At 41.4% G+C, this 21,334-nt stretch overlaps 1 protein-coding gene across 6 annotated transcripts in view; it reads left to right on the plus strand.

Moving 5' to 3' along the window:
• Lypd6 (LY6/PLAUR domain containing 6) overlaps positions 1-21,334 on the plus strand; it is a 139,196-nt gene that overhangs the window by 36,157 nt on the left and 81,705 nt on the right. Inside the window, exon 1 of one of the 6 annotated variants that reach the window (XM_078017398.1) lies at positions 12,283-12,459. The exons of the other annotated variants lie outside the window; for them this stretch is intronic. The gene's annotated coding sequence lies outside the window, so the exon portion shown is untranslated. Of the gene's footprint in view, positions 1-12,282; positions 12,460-21,334 lie in introns of those variants that run through there. 6 annotated transcript variants of the gene reach the window in all.

Here is a 21,334-nt window from a genome sequence, read left to right on the forward strand (position 1 = left end):
ATTCTAAAATGATTTAAAAGCTTGGCTCTTAACAGAATATTTGATTTTTAAACATTCAGTGAATGGTGGCTTTTTGTCTACCCTACTGAAGAAGGAAAGTTTCTAATTTTTTTTTTTCCCTCCCCAGGTACTAGACTTTCAATAGGAAGAAAGTAAATCGTATTAGTTATTGTTGCAAAACAAATTGCTACAAATAAAACAAATGTTTATTTTCTCATTTTCTGTGTCCTGTGGCTTAGATGGGTCCTCTGCTTCAGGATCTCTTAGAGCTATAATCAGTTTTTACCAGGGCTGGGATCTTTACAGAAGGTTTAACTGGGGAAAGACCTGCTTACAAGCTCTCATGATGCATGATCACTTGTTACACGGGCAGTATCTTGAGGTTTTGGGATTGAAGTTCTCAGTTCCTACCTCAGATCCTTGTTACATGGGCTTCACCAGTCTGGCAATTTGCTTGGTCAAAACCAGCAGGAGATATGGTCTGAAGAATTTTCTATTGGTTAGAAAGTCACAGAGTCACCTTTGTAAGTGGGCAGGAGGTTATAAGAAATGTTAAGACCAGATTGGGAAGCACTTTAGAAATTTATGCCAAAGATATGTCTGACCCATGCTACCAAGCCTTTAGAATCTTAGATTCTCTGAGAGAAGAAACCTTGTTTTGTTTTGTTCTGAGTTAGAATAATTTCAGGTGGTGGCCAGCATTTTCTGCTAACCCAGATTCTGCATTCCTGGGTCAGCATTGTGCAGGGGAAGACCACTCTGTAAATAAATGCATGCAGAGAACAACTTCTTCGAAGAACCTTATGCGAGAGAAAGAAAATACCCCAGAGCTCTTGCAAATCAATGGGGGAAAAAAGAAAAGCCAAAACCAAAAAACACCGTCATCTTTCTCTTCTCATTTTCAAAGCTGTATCAGAAGAAAAGAAATACATTCTGATTCTGGAGATTTTCAGGGTTTTTTTTTTCCTGTCATTAATTCCCTGCTGGGCACTTCAGTACAAGATATCCAAAAAGCCTTTTTTTTTTTTTTTTTTTTTGAATAGCAGGTATTCTGAATACAAATACAGCCCTGACTGCATAACGACATTTCAGTCAATGACAGATGGCGTACATGGCAGTGTGGTCCCATAAAGTGATATTGCCTAGTGACACTGTAACTGTCTTAGTTTGTGTAAATGCACACAATGATGTTGTCACAACAACAAATCACCTAATGATGCATTTCTCAGAATGCATCCGTGTCATTAAGTTGTGTTTGTATAAGAAAGACACCATCTCTTTTTTCAGGGAACTTATGGTCTTGTGGAAAAGATACAAGAGAGAATTACCAAGTGTAGCAAAAGACCTGGGAAATAGTTTCACAGAAGATATTTGGGGTTGTGGTAGGATATGTTTGCAGCACTGTGGTAGAGCTCTTGCCTGCATGTAAAAGGCCCTGGGTTCAATCCCCAGCATTACCAAAACACACGCCTACACACAGAGACATACACACCAGCACACACACACACATGAACACAGAGGCTGTAATTCAGAGCCCAGATTTCAGGTTGGTGAGTATTAGATGACATTCAAGGAGGGTTTCCTGGAAGAGGGGAGGCTGGGCTCAATTAGTGGGAGTTAGCATTGGAAGAAACAGAGCAGAGTTTGCAGGGAGGGGTGAGTCATCTGATGTGAAGGCTTAGAGGTGGGGAAAAGTTTGGGACTTCAGGAAACTGCAAGGTGTTAGTATGGATAGAGTTTAAGGGCCCTTTGGGGAAGTGGTAAAAGAGGAGGCTAGCAAGATAGGGAGGAGAGAAATCATTATCAGGTGATTGTTATTTCAAGAAGTTTGAACTTCTCTCTCCCTTTCCCTCCCACTACTTGTCTCTGTTTAATGTTAGTCTTTTCCTCATGCTCTTCCTCCCTGCTCTGTTCTTAGTTGCTCTCCTTATATCAAAGAAGGCATTTGGCATTTGTTTTTTAAGGATTGACTAGCTTCACTTAGCATAATCTGCTCTAATGCCATCCATTTCCCTGCAAATTCCATGATTTTGTCATTTTTTAGTGCTGCGTAATACTCCATTGTGTATAAATGCCACATTTTTTTAATCCATTCATCTATTGAAGGGCATCTAGGTTGATTCCAGAGTCTAGCTATTGTGAATTGTGCTGCTGTGATCCTTGATGTGGCAGTATCCCTATAGTATGCTCTTTTAAGGTCCTCAGGGAATAGACCAAGAAGGGCGATAGCTGGGTCAATATGGTGGTTCCATTCCCAGCTTTCCCATGAATCTCCATACTGCTTTCCATATTGGCCGCACCAATTTGCAGTCCCACCAGCAATGTGCAAGTGTACCCTTTTCCCCACATCCTCGCCTGCACTTGTTGTTGTCTGACTTCATAATGGCTGCTAATCTTACTGGAGTGAGATGGTATCTTAGGGTGGTTTTGATTTGCATTTCTCTGACTGCTAGAGATGGTGAGCATTTTTTCATGTACTTATTGATTGATTTTATGTCCTCCTCTGAGAAGTGTCTCTTCAGGTCCTTGGCCCATTTGTTGATTGGGTTATTTATGGAAGGAGACCTTCATTGTTACACAGAATTACATATAAGAGATAGTGAGGGGAAAGGGGAAAAAAAACAAGGGAGAGAACTGAACAACAGCTGATGGGGTAGAGAAGGAAGATGGGAGGGAAGGGGAGGGGGGATAGTAGGGGATAGGAAAGGTAGCAGAATACAACAGTCACTAATATGGCATTATGGAAAAATGTAGATGTGTAACCGATGTGATTCTGCAACTTGTATTTAGGGTAAAAATGGGAGTTCATAACCCACTTGAATCAAATGTATGAAAGATGATATGTCATGAGTTATGTAATGTTTTGAACAACCAATACAAAAAAAGTTTGAACTTTATCTTGAAAGAAATAGAGATAATCCATCCGGACTTGTGTTTTAGAAGTAAAGGATTGAAGCGTTGGGAGATAAGAAGGCCAGAAAGCATGCAGAGGAAGGGATGGGAAGTCTCAAACACCGCAAAGCCAGGTGGAGACTTGTTGAGATGCAGTGATTGCACTGCTGTGGAGGGGGACGCGGAGGGAGGAGTGGGGCTCCACCCAAATTTTTGGCGTAGGTGGCTGGATGGGTAGTGGGGTGATTATCAACACGCAAACCACTGGTGAACTCATAGCTTTGAGTTCAGTTTTGGAATCATTCCTTGTCAGGGCCTTGGAGGACATCTCAGTCAAGGTGAGCAGTATTCCAGGGTGCACAGGCTGGGAGCCTGGAAGAGAGGTCTGGCCTGGTGACTTACGGTATTGTCCACCCTCAGGTGGTGGTGAAAGTTGTGCACACGGTGGAGGTGGCCAAGGGAAAGTACGCAGACCCTGAAGAGAGAAGGAGTCTGGGAGAGGTTCTCATGATCCTTGTAATTAGAGCAAGAGGGGATCATAGGAGATGAGGTGAAGGAACGATGGGGTCATCAAGGGTGCTGGGGTTGCAGGCCACGGAGGCCAAAACAACTTAGTGCAAGCTAAAAGATAACTTTGAAAGATGTCCCAAACCAAGGTACCCAGCATCTTGTAACTAGGAACCTGGAAGTCTCTAGAAGCCCTCAGACCTCCGCAGAGCTGCTTTGTCTATCTACACTTCATCTTCCACTGCCACTGTGTGCAGTGACCAACCCTCAGGTCCTGAGCTGACACCTCCCCTATGGAGGAAGTCAGCAGTCTGACTGGCTGCTCTCAACCCGATTTCAGTTTTCTGGGAGAGTGAGTCTAGTTTTTTTTTTTCATCTTGGGAAGGTGCCTCTGGGGCCATACTGTATCAAAATTGCTGAAAAGGAGCCACTCTGACCGGGAGCCAGCGCTTGGAGGGAGAGGGGTGTAGTGAGATCATGTCTACTGCGAGCTGCCAAAAAGACAGGAAGGCAGCTGGGGGTGGGGGGTGCCAGAGAGCCAGACAGGGAGAGTTTCAAAGAGGAGGAAGTGGGCCACGATGTCAGATGCTACCGACCCCACAGAAGGGTCGACTTGTAAGAGGAGGAGGACTGTGAAGCCATGACTGTGAATAGCTAAGTCTATGAGAACAAAGAGGGAAATTGTCTGTCGCTTCTACTTAGATGGGTAAGGCGTGACTATGCACTGTGTGTGTGTGTGTGGTGTGTGTGTGTGTGTGTGTGTGTGTAGGAAGAGGGGGGAAAGCCATTAAACTGGAATTGCAGAAAATGTAGCAAAAAGAGAGCGTAACTGAGGGGTGAGATTCTTGAGGAAGTGGAGGGGTCTTCGGCAGATAGGAAGGTGGCCATTGCTGTCACTGAGATTGGAGGGAAACGGCATGGATGGTTCTGATTTGGGCATTGAGGGAAGAGGGTGGATTACCGAGGAGAAATGAAGTCTAGGTTCTGGTCCCAGGAATGATCACTATTTACAAAACCCCAGATTCTTCTCTTGCTCTTTAAATATATTGAATAAGTGCTTAGAGGAGCAACTTGGGTATCTTTTCCAAGAAAAGTCGTGGAATTGGCAAGGAGACCGTCAGTTGGGTTTCCGTCATTGGGGTCTCCAGAGTCCTTGTCCAATGTAAATGTCTTTTCCATGTGGTCTCATGTGTCCTTCCTAAATTTGTACTTTGGAGCTTGATGTGATAGTATTCTGGACTGGGCCTTTAGGAGGTGATGAGGTTGAGAGAATCAGTGACCTTACAAAAGCAGTGCAACGGAGGCTTGCCCTTTTTGCCTTTGTCCCTTGCTCTTCCCTGCCTCCCGCCATGTGAGAAGGCAGTGGAGTGGCATCTTGGAAGCAGAGAGCAGCCCTCACTAGTGGTGCCTGGATCTTGAACTTTCTAGGCCCTGAAATGTGAGCAATAAAATACTGTTGTTTATAAATAACCCATGTGTGTGTGTAGGGACAATTGTGGTATTGTGGGACAGCAGCACTGAGACCCTTCCTAAGCAAGCCCTGAGCATCCTGTGAGGAGCAAACATGAACATGGGAGTGCACCTGATGAAAATGTGGGTGGGGGCAGGCCTAGTGGCAATTAGAAGACTTGGTTCGCCTTTCTCCTGTCTCCTCACCATGGTTTTTATGGAGGCTGACTCTTGGTAACATAAGAACAGTGCAGGGCTGGTGACCTGTCTTAAATGGTCACTGGTAAAGAAGCATAGGTGAGGATGTCCAGCCTTGGGTAGACTTACTCTCTCACCCATCAGAGAATCTACCTTTCATCTTCAGCCAGGCTAACTGAGATTTACCAGGATGGGGTTCAAGGGAAATTCAGGTATAGTAAGGAAGAGAAAATAGACTTAAATTGCATTAAATATTCTTAAAAAAAAATCTTTCCAGGAAATCTCCTGGTTTAGTTCATCAAAAAGAGGTTGGAATGATATTAAGTTTATTGAAATTAAATTTTTATGTTCTGCTTTCCCCCATCTTCCTCACACTTCAAACTAAACGATAAACAGTTATTTTTCATTTTTATGTTTAGGAAGCAAAAACTATGATGTGTGGGAATTTCTTCATGGTAACATTCAAACCAGTGTTTTTTGAGTGCCTTATATGTGTCAAGAATCATGCATTCAAAACCCATGCCTGGCACTTAGAAGGTGTCAGGAGGCACAGGTCAGCTGATCCAATTAGCCGATGTCCAACTGTGTTGCCACAGGGTGCCGAAGGCAAGACCTGCTTGTAGCAAAGGGCTCTGTGAGAGTAGTTTTGTCTGCTCTGCCAGAATTTGCTGTAGTGTTCAAAATACTAGTGGATCCTAATTTTAGGTCTGGAATTTCTCTTCTCAATCCCAAAGAGGAATGTCAGATCATCTAGGGTGCTGAAACAAGTTCCTGCCCCTCCACAGAGGCTTCAAGAATTCCACATCCTGGGGAGAAGTGTCCTTGGACTTCATGAGACAGAATAAGCTCTCAGAGGGGCTGAGCATTCCAAGGACTTGGCTTTCTTGGGTTGTTTATTGAAGCAGGCTCTTGTTCTAGGTAGGGGGACAAATTCCGGGGCTGTGCCTTGAAAGTGGATTTGATCGCCTCCCCCCAAGGTAAAGTATCCATGTTGAGGCTTTAGCGGGCTTGAGTTGCCCACTATAGCCTGTCTTCGTTAATTCCAAAGACGTTAATGCTTCTTTCCTGATAAGACATTTAACCTGATAAAGGCCCTTTTCTCTGTTGAGTCTGTGATCATATAGTTTGCTCATGCTGTCACATTTTTGTCACTTTGAAGTCTCTGTTTGAATCATTCTCTTTCACTAAATTTCCCTAGAAGATTAGTTATCCAGATTGATTCAAAACCCATGAGTTGAAGTAATAGTTCCTGTGTCGTCTTAAACACTGAGGGGACCATTCATGGGGACAGCTTAATCGGGAGTGCTTTGTGTACTTCATTCTCACTTGTTAATTAACACACTCTCTTGGGAATTGAGACACTAGAATTGGACTCCTGACTGCAGGTGACTCTAGGATATCCTTAATTATTAGAAACTGGTCTAATAATTAACTTGTGGGAACATTTGAAGGATTTGGTTTAGTTAAGAATATTATCCGTCTCTATGAGCCAATGAGTGTGGTGTCAAGAACAGATAAGATTAATTCATTGTAATGAACCACAGAAGTAGTTTCCTCTGAAGAAGGTAGAGAAGGGGCAATGGAATGAACTTTCTGGAATGCTGGAGATGTAGATGGATCACTCTGGGTGGGTGTTATACTGGGGGCAGGGGGAGGTCTCTTCATCCATTTTGTGCTTCTAGAACAGAATATTATAGCCTGGTCAATATAGAAGGAACAGAAACTTATTGGTTCATAGTTCTGGAGCCTGGGAAATCCAAGGTCAAGGGATTGGCATCTGGTGAGAGCCTCTTCTTGTGTCCTCTCTTGGTGGATGGGCAAAGAGAGTAGGAGGGAGAGACAAAGAGGGCTTGACTTTTCCTTTTATAAGGAACCCACTCAGGTGACAGTGAACCTTCTCCCCCAATAACTACGTTAATCCATTGACGAGGGCTGCACTGTCAAGGCCAAATCATCTCTTAAAGATCTCAACTTTTAATGCTGTTATGATGGCAATTAAATTTCAACATGAATTTGGGTGGGGTCAAATGTGCAAACTATAGCAAGGAACATACAAATGTAAAATGGAGTCTTACATGAAAGAAAAACAGCAACATCACCATCTAGGAGTTTATACCATCCCTTTCAAAGATTATGGGCTTTGTTATGGATCCTCGGTGTAAAGCTTTGGAGAGTTTTAAGGTCACGGATGAAGTTGCACTATCAGATTTGTGCTTTGAGGAGGTCTCTCTGGTTGTTGGAGGAGAAAGGATGGGAATAGCTGTGAGGCTGATGTCCAACATAAAGAGACAGCAGGCTTGTATTAGAGCAGGGAGGAAGGACACAGATGGAGGGATGGGCATGGGAGGAGGCCATGTTGAAGGTGACTATCAGGAGTCCCACAGCCGCAATAGTGTAGATGGAAGGCCATTGACTGGGGATCCAGAATTCAGCTGGAGACTTAAGTTTCAATGCCTGTGAGCCATCCTAGAGATGGCAGGTAGGTAATTAAATAGGTGAGTCTAGACTGAGAAAATAGGTCTGGGTTGAGCTTATAAAACTGGGAGTTGCCAGCTTGGTGTTTGAAGCCACGAGAATGCATGAGATCACTTTGGAGGAGAGTGTAGGGTCAGAAGGAAAGGGATCTGTACTGTACCCTGAAGATTTGCCACATTTAGAGGTCAGACAGGGGAGGAGCTGGAACAGGAGTCTTAAAAAGAGTGCAAGAGAAGTAGAGTGACAGCAGAGACTTCTCGGTCCAGGCATCCAAGGGAATAGTATTGTGAGAAGCAGAAATGGTCAACTGTGGTGAGTGCCACCGAGCCAGGTAAGTTGAGGACTGAAATCCACGGTGGGATGTAATAGTATGGAGGCCATTGGTCATAACAGTGAGACTGGGTTTTGTGGAGGGATAGTGGAAAAACCACATGGAATAAGGCAAAGCCGTACTTCTCCCTGACACCACCTCATGGGATTTTTATTGCTTTAGCATTGATTCTTTATGTTACATTTAATTGTGTCTCATTTAAATTGAAATTTAAGTCTATGGTGCAGTATAATAAAAGTAATTAATTGGGGTCCTTAATTCTTTAGCTGTTTTAGTGAGAGAAAGTGAATTTAGAAATGCTATGAGAAACTGGTTTTTGAGTCCATATTTACTCAGTAGGACACTTGAAAGGCTCCTTTCATGGGCCATTCATGCCCCTATGCAGAGATGGACTGCATGATACTTGGTCAATGTGGCTTTAAAGAGTGAAGTAATAACAGTGAACTTCTTGGAAAATTTCTAGAATTTCTCTAGCTGATATTGAGGCCAAGTGTCCCCCTAGACTTAATGACCAGCATCTTTTCTTGAATTTATTATAGAAATCCTGATCATGGAAAGAAACCAGGGTAAGAGTGCTCATATCACATTATTACAGAAGTCAAACACACTTTGTTGGTGACTTCCAAATACAGATTGATAAAAAAGAAAGAGAAATAAAAAATAAAATTGTCTCCAAATTTCCTCAGGTCTTCAGTCTAAAAGTTGTTTTGTAAATATAACACACCATATAGCTTTAGCCGGTAAGGATTCAATGTCTGTGCCGAGTTACAGAGTAGATGTGTGACTTTCTTACTTTCTGAGTTGCAGTGTCATCTAAACCTAGTTTCCAAGTGCTCCATGATCCTGGGAATGATGCCATTGATTTGAGTGTTACCCAGATAGAGCCCAGCAAGTTGTGGGTACCCAGGTGACATTAAATGTTGAATAATGTTAGAAGGAAAGTCTCTCCCTGACAAACTCATTTTTTTCCCCCTGATTCTCAGCCTCTTAAGAGAAGTGATCTGCATTAAATTTCATATTTAGGAGGCTCTGCGGAGAATTAGAAAGGCACATGTCCAGAGCAACTCTTTATGCTGGTGTCAAGGGGGAGCATTAGTGTCCTGCTTAATCAGAAAGCACACAGATTAGGCTTTTCCTATAGGAGGTTATTGTCATTAGGATGGAATTTTATTTTCAGCATAGTGATAATTATAAAATATTATATTGTAATAGACTAATAGGAAAAATAGTGTTTTAAAATTTTTATTATTATTATTAGTTTTTTTTTAATGTAAAGAAATATGCTGGGATGACCAGGAGAGAAAGTAGTTTAGGAAAATATCTCATTCCCATGGTTTGCCATTTACATGGTCTTGGCAGTAAGTCAGGGTTTCAAGGGAGATGGGATGTCCAGTTTGGTCCAGGTGAACTCGAGTCTTCAAGGATCTAAGAGACTTGGGGGAGTGTCTGTGACCTATCAGACCTCATGTTTTACTCTGGGTTAGAATCACAGGGATTTTGCACATCTTCCTTAGATGCGGGGTGGGAGTCTTGACTGGATTTATGTTGGAAGTGGTCAAATCAGGAATTACCTTGGTTTCTTGAGGATTTTTCATCAGCCTGAAAAGAACCTTTCAAGTAAGTGCCGTTGTGTGTGCCCACATGGATGGCCCTGTAACTTTTGACATACAGATGGTATCAAACCACATTGATCCGGGTCTTGGGGAGGCTAAGTCCTAGAGCTGTTAGAGGTAGATGTGGGGAGAAACAGGAGCACGAGATTTCTTTTCCTCCAAAGATTAGTTGATGATAATAACGGTACCTACTGTTTATTGATCAATTGTGCAGAAGATGTGGTTCTGCTCTCTGTGTTGGTGTGATAAAAATAAAGCTCAGAAAATTCGTGAGTTCTTTGACCCTGGGATTCCCAATGGCTTAAAACAAAATTTAGAAAGTATCTTTTTGAAAATAGAATGAGGAAAATGCTTGGAGTTCTTCTGCCATGTTGTATGCTCTGGTTTCCAGGCTGTTGGCTCTGTGCTTTCTTGTGGGCCATGGCTATAACAGATCCCAAGACATTTGGAATTCCCTTCCGAGAGGTATGAAGGGACTGTGTTGCGATTGTTATGGCTGTCTGTCTGTTGTTATTGTTGTTATTATTATTGATATCACTGTAGAGAGACAAGGAACCCAGTTTGAGAAGAGAAGTGGAAGGGGGCCCTCCAACAAGAGAGTATGGCTGGATTGAAGGGAAGCTTAGGGCCTGAGATACTGGGAGAGTTACATAGGATGTGACTAATAAGAACAGTGTCATAAATACACAAAGCACTCAGAACTGGAAGTCTAGTTCCCAAAAAAAGTGCTACCATTGCAAAATTCCAAGAGCAGCATTTTTTTCTTAGTACTTCAGCCAAGTGTTATTTTAGCCTGAGAGGAGGCAGCTGAACTAGAGATAGTGAACACACCTAAACAAACGTGGCCGGGTGGGAACTGCAAAAATACAAAAGGGCTGCATGCTGGCATGGAAACTGCTCAGAGCTGAAACAACAGAAGCTGAAGCTGAGCAGAGTCAGCCTGGGGTGTGTGGTTTGCCCCCGGGTCTGTTTTGGAGGCCTTGGGAAAACAGCCCACAATACATTCTCCACATTTGCAATCTAAAACCGGCACAAAAGAAACAACTCTAATGTGGCAATATTGAATCACACAGCACATTCTATCTCTATGCCCTGTATTTCTTCCAAATACTATTAAAATAAATAGACAGTGGTCCCTCACTCTACCCGGGCCCAGCCCTTTTTGCACCATGGCCTACTGAGTTCTTCTCAGCAGGTGAGGCTTTTCTGGTCTGGAAAAACCACACTGGTTGGGTGTTCTAGAGGAGGGATTCAAGATCAAAGGTGTGAGTCAGATAATCTTAAACCCTCACCTGTAAGATGCTACTAATAATAACTCCTTTGTACTGTTGTTATAAGAATTAAATGCAATTAATTGTATTAATGTAATGTAAAGTGCATTATTATTATTAGATGTTATACCTGTGTAAACAGTCTAATAATATATTACTGGGTGCTCACGATGTCCTACCCACTGCTGGCTTTATAAGCAGCATCTCATTTAGGATAAGCAACTTAATCCAAGATCACCCAGCATATAATCAGTGGAACTGAGATTTGAGATCCTTAGAACTGACAGCAGGGTTCATGTGTAACCATTGCTCCTGGCTCTTATTTTAGAATTTGTTATTCGGCAGTAGCAGTACTGACTAAATTCATTTAATTAAATACAGAGCAGTCTAAGCATGTGTGCGCTCTCTTGGTTTCATACAACTGTCCACAGTGCCATCCCCAAACACTGTGCCTTCCCATCTCCGTTTTTCTCCCTGGTTCTAGGAGACATCATTAAATCAGACTTTCCTGAACATGGTTATGCATATATGAGCATCTCACTACAGGATTCCACTGTCTTGACAGAGTTTTAGACCACTGCTGCTGAGAAAATTGATGACTGCTGGTTTAGAACTTCGTCTAACAAGAAAGATGAAGAGTCCATTCTACTTTGAATTAGGCAAGTGTTTTTTTCTGTGGTGAAGTAGATTCTCTGTTCCTTCTCTTCCCTTACCTTTTTTTTCCCCCTTGCCCTTTTGTCCTTTATTTTTTTTTAAAAGCAAATGTGCTGAATACTGGGCTTTCTCAGGCCCTTTGGCAGGTTTTGGTGCAAGGAGACTATTCAGGAACCTGCCTGCTATGCTTAATGACTTGAGAAAATCACAATTGCTGAGTGAATTGTGAAGTTGAAGTGGGCACCATGCACAAGAGATGCTTATCAGGCCTGAAGTGGCACTGTAGGACACAAGAGTACTTCTCCCAGAAGTGGGCTCTAATCTGGAAGGCACAGGCCCAGGAAAAATTAGAGTAGAAAAGCAGAGCAAAGAAGCTGTGCTAGGGCTCTCTGGTCCCTCTAATCTGCATACTGTCATTGCTTTTTACTGGCTTTGCTTTGATTCTTGTTCTTGAGCCCCTTTGGCTCATTTATTTATCATACATACACACATTAAAGGTATCCCATGTTCCAGGCACGGGATGGAATCATGAGACAAACACAGTTCACATCCACATTTTTGTTTCTTCTTTTTCCTATGCATCCCCTATAGCTGGAAATGCCCAGTTTCCAGCCTTAGAAATGACTCTCCTAGCTCTCATTCATAGTAAGGATCAAGGAAGCATGTATAATCAAATTTTTAACAATAGAGCTTGTCCCACCATTTCACTTTGAGTCTCTTGTTTTTAAGTGGTTAATTCAGCAGCACTATTTCATCTTATTCTAATATTCCTTAATTTATTAATAAATGCATTTGGAATGCCTGTTATCAGCAAGGCATGATGTAATCCACATTCTTGATGAGTGATTATTTTCATTTGCACGGATCTTTTCAGTGAGAGTTTGCAGAAGTTGAAAGGGGAGTCTGTGCTCAGCAACTGTCCTGGTAGTGAATGAACCAACTGCCTTGTCTATGCTCCTCCTGTGACACAGGTCCTCTGCTCACCCACCCTATAGTTGTCACACAAGACCACCTTTGACTAGCCCTGCAGGGTCTGCATCCTTCAAGCCTTTTCTTCCTCAATTTCCAGGTACTTTCACCTACCTTTGCATTGTTTGTCTTGTCATGTCTTACTGCCCCATCCCAGAAATTGTCTGTCCGTAATTCTGTTTTCTCTACAGTGTTTAGATAAGTGTCTTGACCAGAATATAGATACACAACAGGTACTGGTTATGTGATTAACTGATATTTGACTGGGGGCGATTCTGTTTGAGGATGTCAAGAATTAGCAAGCATTTAATGATCATCTTGGCTATTTAAAGATGCTCATTCTCTGAATGGACTAAAACCGTTCTCTAAGGGATTCTTAGGTGCTTTATAAACCAAAGTTTGTGTTGGCCCAAGCAGACAGGAGGGCATTACGTCTGTCATATAAGGTCTCCTTCAACTCCAGAGCAGAAGAAATGTCATTCAGAATACGGCTAGTTTTTTATTCATAAGAGCAGATATAAATTGAGGGCATGGAGGACTCAGACCAGAGAGAAGGAAGGGGAAGGTGGATGAAGCTGAGATGTTCACAGCACACAAAGACTCTACATCAGCCCCTGCCTCCTTAGGATTTTCATTTTAAAATTGATATTTGAAAAAAAAAACCCTCTGGATTAGCTTGCTTTAAATTCAACCTAAATCAGCAGCAGGAGAATTTATTTTCATGATCATAATTGAACTTATTTGTTCTTTCCATCTGTGACTGTTTCATGAGAGGCCTTGGGCTGGAAGGAACCTTGCTCTGGGGTCAGCTCTGTTCCATGTCACCTGTGCTCTTTCAGATGTGCTGTAGCCTCTTGGGATTTGTTATTTCTTTTAGAAAAGCTGCCTTTTTACCTATCTCAGGGTAAGGCAATTGATAAACAAAGTCCTTAATAGCTAGTAGCTGTGATTCTGATTTCTTTATTTGTTCCACAAATATTTATCCAGTATGACCTACTAAGTGCCAGGTGTTGTTCTAAGCACTAGTTATGGAACAGTGAACAAACGGACTCTGCCCTTGAGAGGCTCACAACTGCCTGGTGTGCATGGGGTGCATAGGACCCCAGTAAGCAAAATAAATTGGTAAGTGATATTGGATTTGAGAGAGTGAGAAGTGCTGTGGAGAACTCCATAGACCTAGAGCAGGCGAGGCGGAGACTCACACTTTGACATCAGGGGAGGCGTCACTGAAAGGGTGACTCTGAGTGGACACATGATGGAGGTGAGGATGCAAACCCCCACAGATCTCTGGGGAGAGAGCATTCCTGGCAGAGGAAAGAGCAAGTAAGTGCAAATGCCCCCAGAAAGGAGCTTAGTGGCACATTTCAGAAATAGCAAGCAGTGGAGTCATCCTGTGAGAGGGTAAGAGATGTGGTCAGAAAGGTAATGGGGCCTTGATGAGGTAGTGTCTTGCAGGCCTTTGTAGTACCTCTTGATTTTACTCTGAGAAAGAGAGACTCAGGAGGGTTCAAAGTGAAGGGAGGACATGACATGATATGTTTTTTAAGAAGAATTACTCTACTTGAAATGCTGAGAGGAGATTGTAGAGAGGCAAAGGATGGGAATGGGAGCCCAGGTGGGAGACTGTTGCAATGTTCCACATAAGAATTGCTGCTGGCAGAAAAGTGGTGAAAAGTGCTCAGATTCTGGATGTAGTTTTAAAATTTGCAGATGGAGAAGGTGTGTGTATGAGACAGAGTGGAATAAAGAATACTCCCAATGTTTTGGTCTGAACAACTGGAGGGATGGAGTTGCTGTTAACTCAGGAAGGATACCCTGCGAATATGACAGACACTTAGAGATGGATCAGTCCTTTCATGTTGGGCATTTTACATTTCCATGTGCATCAGATCTCCAGGAAGAAATGTTGAGTAGCAGTTGGATACAGAAATATGAAACTTAATGAAGAGATCTGGGAGGAAAATATACAATGTACTTGAGAGTCGTGAGCATATAGATAGTATGTAAAGACAATAGCCTAGATGATATCACCAAGGTATGAGTGAGAAAGACGGTATAATAGTCAGTTTTCCATGCTAAAACAAAATACATGAGGCTGGTAATTTATACAAAAAAAAAAAAAGAGGTTTATTTAGCTCACAGTTTTGGAGGCTGAAAGTCCAAATAGCATGAAGCTAGTTTTGTTGCACACCTCCTGGACTGTATCACCTCATGGGGGATGGCATTATGGCAGAAGCACATTAAGAAAGAGATATCACATGGCCAGGCAGGAAGCCCAAGATTGTGGGGGTACAGTCTTGCTCTTTGATAACAACTCACTCTGGCGAAAACTATCTCAGGGTCCCACAAGAACTATCTTAGTGTCTTCTAAGGGCAGTGTCTCCAGGGCCTCCACTAGGCTCCACTTCATAAAAATACCTCCACTTCTCACATCTCCCAACGCACTCAAACCACATTCAAACCATAGCAGAAGGTATAGAAGAAGTTCAATAACTCATCTTTTTTGGGTCCTCAATATTATAGTCTGGGATAGAAGGAGGAAATAAGAAAAAAAAAAAACAGCAAATCTTAAAAAAGGACAGTCAGTATAAAGAGGTATCCCAGAAGCCAAGTAAGAAAAACATAGGTAGGAGATGTGATTGGTTGTATCAGATACTGTGAAAGGATCAAGTGAGATAACAAGGGAGATCGGGCCTTGACTCAGCATCCTGGTCTAGATTAGTGGTCTAGATGAGCACTGTTTGGGTGCAGTGGTAGGACAAGTGTTTTTTTGAAGGGAGTTTAAATTGTAATGAAAGGAAAGGAACTGAAGATATGAAAAAAATTTTGAAAAGGTTTTCTGCAAAAGGAAGAAAAAACAGAATGGTACATGTAGGGGAATTTTAGCAAGAAGCCTGATTTATTGTTGTTGCTTTTTTGTTTGTTTGTTTGTAGGATTAGGGATTGAACTCAGGGCCTCCTGCATGCCAGACAAATGCTCTACCTCCAAACCACATCCCCAGTCCTAGTTTGTGCTTTTTATATGGGCAAAACAACAGTATTTTGGTCTGCTGCTGGTAGTGATCTAGTAAAGAGTAAAGAATTAATGATATTAAGAGGAGAATTGCTAGAGTGCTCTGTTACACAGGTGAGAAGGAATGGGACCTGATTTTAGGAAATGGAGTTTCATCCTCCGTACCAGAAAGGAGGTTGCGTGTGTGGGCTAGGTTCTGGCAGCTAAGCAGAGATGTGGTGGTGAGAGGGAATGGAAGTTCTTTTCTATTTCTTCATATTTCTCAGTGAAATCAGAGCTGACTTGAGAGAGTGGTGTTTGAGTAGAGTAGTAGTTTGGGAGAAAAAGAAAAGAAAGATGTAGCATCCCTATTCAGAAATAGGAGTGTGAATGGACTACTGTCTGACTCTGCAGACATTCCTATTCCTAAGGGTGGGGCTTGTATTAACATTTGTCAATGCATTTCCCTTTACCAAGTGCCTTCTCCTGTGTTGATGGCCCCAACAGCCGTATGAGGTCACAGAGAGAGTAGGACAGCACATTGCTTGAAATCCCAGTGTTGGTCTCAAAACCTGTTCTTCGGAGTTGCAGTATAAAAGTCTATCCTTCTATTAATAATCTCTTTCTAAATGACTCCTAATTACTGATGATTTTCAGGTATGACAGTACTCACAGATTTCTATTTCCCTTCTGTGTTTTATTGCTCTGAATAGTCCTAGAGAGAAAAGATCAGATTAAGTATTCTTTTTCCATAACTATTAAGTGTTCAGTTTCATCATTTTTAGTTATAGGGCAGTATATAGCAAATTTAATGGTGAGAAAATCCTTGCAGAGCTTAAAAATGAAACCTGCTTAATAGGAAAAACATAGCCTTATTAATGGAACTTCTGGTTGCTTTCCAGACCATAAATACATTTTTAGAAACACTTTAGTTAACATGAGAAGTTATAATTTTCTTAAGTGCAAAGTATTATTATAAATAGGAATGAGGTATATGGAATTTTTCTTCTTACTTTGCAGTACATCTCATACTATGCTAATTGTGCATATGCATAAAATATGGGGTTAAAATATCTCTCATTTTCCCTTAGGTATGATTAGAATTTCTGAGGTAGGATTGATTATTTCCCTATTGTATTAGAAGTGGTTTAATCAATTTCAGCTGCTACATCTCCTCCTCAAAATGCTAATTCTTAAAATGAACTCTTTGACAAATTCTACCCTCAGAATATTTGCTCATTTTTATTCACCCTCTTTGAGACCTGATTTTGTGTCTTAAATCATGCTGTGAAGCTCCCATTGACAGCAGTCAGCATCCAGTTTGGTATTACTGTCTATACAGTAAATCACTGGAGTTTCTAAATCTTTCAACAGCTTGATTCAAATCTTGTGTAAGATTTAGTTAGATTTAGTACTGCAACAACCAAGCACAGATTTCACTCTTGCATGAAAACTATAGGCGTTGCAATAACTTTAGAATGTCTATAAAAGGAGTGAATATTCAAATTGATAGCTAGCCTATTCTGATTATGTTAGCTCATTAATTTAACAGAAATTTATGAAGATATTGTGGACAGCCCTAGAAAACTAGGTTTTCTTATAGTGTTATTACATAGGATGTAAGGGAAGAGGTTTGAACTAGGATCTTTGATGATCCTTTTAATAGTCTACAAGAAGAATGGTAAGAATAACAACTTTGAATGTTACTATCTGGCTTTTAAGAAAATATTCCAATAAGGTATTTTTATGGTAAAATATATATAACATAAAACTTACCATTTTAACCATTTTAAAGTATGTATTTCAGCGGCATTAATTAAGTTCATGATGTTGTCAGCTATCACCTCTATTTTCAAAACCAGTCATTATCCCAAGCCCAATAAGTGCTTTTTAAATGATATGAAAATATTAAAAGTTTACTGTACCAGTTGACTCAACTTGACTAATGCATTGGGTTTTAATAGGGCAGTAAATGGGTTTCAGGTCACAAGCAATCCAAAATAAGGGTTCAATTTGCAATATTCTCATTTCTTACTAGGCTGACCTCAACCACATCTTTTGACTCATTGGTTATTATTAAAATCTGTTTTCTCAGGTAAGGTGATTGCTTTCACGAGCCTTCTTGTAATCCATTTATCAAAGTACCACAAAATTAAACTGGACATTTGTTAGTTTCAGATCAAAGAGAGTTGATGATCATGTGTGTTGCCACATGTACGGTCCAAAGATTAAAGTCGGCTCAGTTGAAAGAGACTCCAAATAACAGTGACTAAAGGAAATAGCACATGAACTAGAATGAGAGGAACTTTCTCTTACCAAGTCATTATGGGTCAAAGCCTTCCATGAACTATGTAAGAACCATAGAGAGGAACCAGTTTGGTAAAGTCCAATGAACTGAGTATACTTCCAGTAAATGAATAGCTTTTCAGTTTAAAGAATTGGCACATTTGCTTTTAGATAACCGTGGTGATGATTCCTAGTAACTGATGATATATCAGTAAATAATACAATGGAGTTTCCCCAGATGTGAGGTGCATATGATAACGTACACCTCTTTTTCTTCTATAAAATTCATATTCATCCCTAAGGATCTAGATTAGATGTAGTTTCTTTTATGAATCCTTCCCCAACTCCCATAGATGGTCATTGAATGTTCCTTTATGGTCAAATAATACTCTACAAAAATTCCAGATTATAGTAATTGTCACATTAAATTCTCCTTTTTTCCTACACTTATAAGCCTTTCAAAGGGTAAGGGTATGTCTTATTGCTGCTTGTATTTCCAGTGTAGTTCCTAACACACAATGAAAGCCCATTTAATATTTGTTGAATGAATGAATGGACAAATGAATGAATTCATACATCTAAGCATGCACACTGGAGTTTTCATTTTTCAACAGTGTCTCAATTATAAGATGTTCATATTTTATTTACTAAGGCAATCAACAAAGGCACATGGAGTCTGAGTTTATGTGTTGAGGTAGCAGACGCTTCCATTTGTGACATTATCTGAAGGCAAAGTATTCTGATCATGAACTCCTAGGCATTTGCCAGTGACCTAATGAAACTCAAGGTGGCACTCCCAATAGAAATACCTGGATGTCTGTGTTTGTTTGTCTTAGGTATTGAGAACACACTACTAGGGGACATGTCTCCTCCAAATCCTCTGTATTAGAATGTGGAATGTCCTCCACCTGCTTTGTTCCTTTGCAGAGATCCCCTGTTGTCCAGACATGGGCATTGTCTAGGGAAACATCCCACTTGGGTTGGTTTTTGTCCACTGGTGCTGGTCTTGGCACTACAGCTGGCACCAAAGAAAGGATAGCACAGAGACCAGCTTGCCTCAAGGTGTCACCATGGATCTCTGGACTAGCCAATATGGCACCTCCATGGCTCCTCACCAGGCTGTGTTCATGTGAAAACATAATATCCTTCTACTTTCAGGAGGTTTCATGAGACCCATCCTTTCATTTTCTCTTTCTTCCCTTTGTTTCCCTTTTGATTTCACCTTCACCCTGAAGGAAAATCCATGAAGTTCTAGGTGGTGGAGTTCAAATGATTAAGGATGGAGCATTCAGAAGTGCCTGATTTGATTACTGTGCACAAACCCAGCTTATCTCACAGACCCTCTTCTCCTAGTCCCTCCATGTAGCATGCAGTATACAGAAAAGCATTCAAAAGGCATATTATTTCCACTAGGCCCTAAGAGGACAAACGCAGCAAGGACATACTAAATTTATCTGAATTTAACACTATTAGCCAGAAACAAGTCATGGTATGTTGAAGAAATCAGCAATTTGGAAAACTAGCAACCAACTCCTAATATTAATCTTGTCTGCATAAGGCTACCTTGGTGACTTTTTTGTTAAGAATTCAGGGATTTAACCGGTCTCCCTAAGGCAGGCAGTTGGGAAGATTTATTTTCTTGAACTGAAATGACCAGTGAATTCACTGAAAGCAATTAGACTGGTTTTGTACAGATCCTGAAATTTTCCTTTCCCATGATTAGCAGAGAAATCAAGACTTGCTTGTTTGTGCCCTTTTGAGAACAGAACCTCTGTTCTGTTGACTTTTCTCTGGCTCTGGGGAAACACACACACACACACACACACACACACACACACACACTTGTCTGCTTGTTTTGAAGAATGGGGTGGGGCTGGGGCATCCTTTCCAGGGGTTGACAGTTAAGGAGTGCTTGGATCTAGAAGGTGGCCACTATTCTTTATAGGTGTCTCTTGGCAAAAGATTAGCAATCCTGCCCCCCAACAAACCTATAAATACCAATATAATTGCCTAGGTTTTCCAAAATGAATATGTCTTTAAATTTAAGTCATATACTTTAATTTTTTGGACCATCTGTAAAACAATGAAGAGTAGGAGGACAAGTTACCCCTTTTTTAGAAGGAAGACTAACCTGAACTTAGTTATAAGGAAAGGAGAATCTGGAGAAGTAATGGTAGGATGTAAGTTTTTGCCTTCTATAACACTTCCACTGAGAGTATTTCTGTTTCCACTACACACAGCTGCCTGAGCATTTTCCTGTCTTTGTGAGATGATTTTCAAACTTCTCATCCACTGCATGCTTTAAATTTTAATACTGTTATCGACACGGAAGGTCCTGGTTTTTTGCTTCTTACTGATCTTGTCCTCTTGCCTTCTGCTGCTGGAAACTTACTGAAAGAAGCCTGATTGCAATGCACAGCTTTCAGCAGTGGGGGAAAATGGGTCCTGGATTATCAGACTCAGAAATGTGGACCTGTTACCTGCTTCCCAGATGGAGATGTGAGAGCACTGCTTATAGACACATCCCAGCTGCTGGAAGCCGCAGTGAGCAAGGGTGATATTGGCAGTGAAGAACTACGCCCTCTTCTTTAGCAAAGAGCGACGACTTAGAAAATAGACACATTAGAACAAACATGAAGGTTAATGGGATTTTTGAAAAGGGAAAGAATTGATATAAGGTGTATTGTAGTCAACACTGAATAGGGGGCTCTGGAAGACCCCACGAATGCCCCCTTTCTAGGTGTCAGCCTGTAGCCAAGCAGCAAATGGCTGCATGCGATCCTCATATATACTATTTTTTGAGTATAAACAATAAAATAAATGGAGAACATGGGGAGGTGGGTTTCATCAAGACTTGGAGTGTCCTCCAATCACCTTTGCAGGGAGTGCATAAGTCAGGGCTCACCCTCCAGCCTTTCTGCTTCCTAGTAATGAAAACATAATGTTCTGCCCTCATCCCATCCTCACGGCAGGACTGCATTTCACCTGGAAAGGCCAGGGGCTGTGGTTCTGTGGATGAGACCAGGAGCAGGCTCTCCACCAACATGGTGGTATGCTTTTCCAAAACCCCTTCCTTAGATTGAGGTTCTCAATTTTGTATTAAATTCTTGGTTCCCACATAAACATCTGAATAAAATATTTCAAGTGAATAGCATAAGGGTGGAGGGGATATTGGGATTGAGTATGGATAGTCGGATGGTGAAGACAATGTTTTAATAATTCCAGTTTTTTGAATTTAGTCCTCTTGATGCTTCTGTGTCAGGCCAGATCATTTTGAATAACAGAGGTCCTTGGCTGGGTTCCAGGTAGAAGGAAGCAAGCTGGCATTTAATTCCATTCCCTTTCTCACCCTGCCCTTTATTAAAGTAGCACTGACTAGTATGAGGTAATTTCACTGATTCATTCTTTTATTTATGTAGTAAATATGCACATAAGGTTTACTGGATGGGATGCACTGGCTTAGGTGCTGGAGATGCGAAGGCGAATAGGACAGGTTGCCAGTTGCCTGACTGGTCAGGTGGCGAGCAGTGGGTGAACAATTTTGAGGGAGTGAAGGTGCTCTGAGAGAGGTGTTAATGAAGCCAAGAAGTGAGCAGACTCAGTGGGAAAGAAGTGGGGAAGAGTTCTAAATGGGGGATCATTTGCACTGAGACTGAAGAATGAATGAATGTCCACTAGGCAGACAATGCACTTGAGA

The sequence above is a fragment of the Ictidomys tridecemlineatus genome, chromosome 7 (genome assembly GCF_052094955.1).
Source record: "Ictidomys tridecemlineatus isolate mIctTri1 chromosome 7, mIctTri1.hap1, whole genome shotgun sequence".
NCBI classification, from domain to species: Eukaryota; Metazoa; Chordata; class Mammalia; order Rodentia; family Sciuridae; genus Ictidomys; species Ictidomys tridecemlineatus.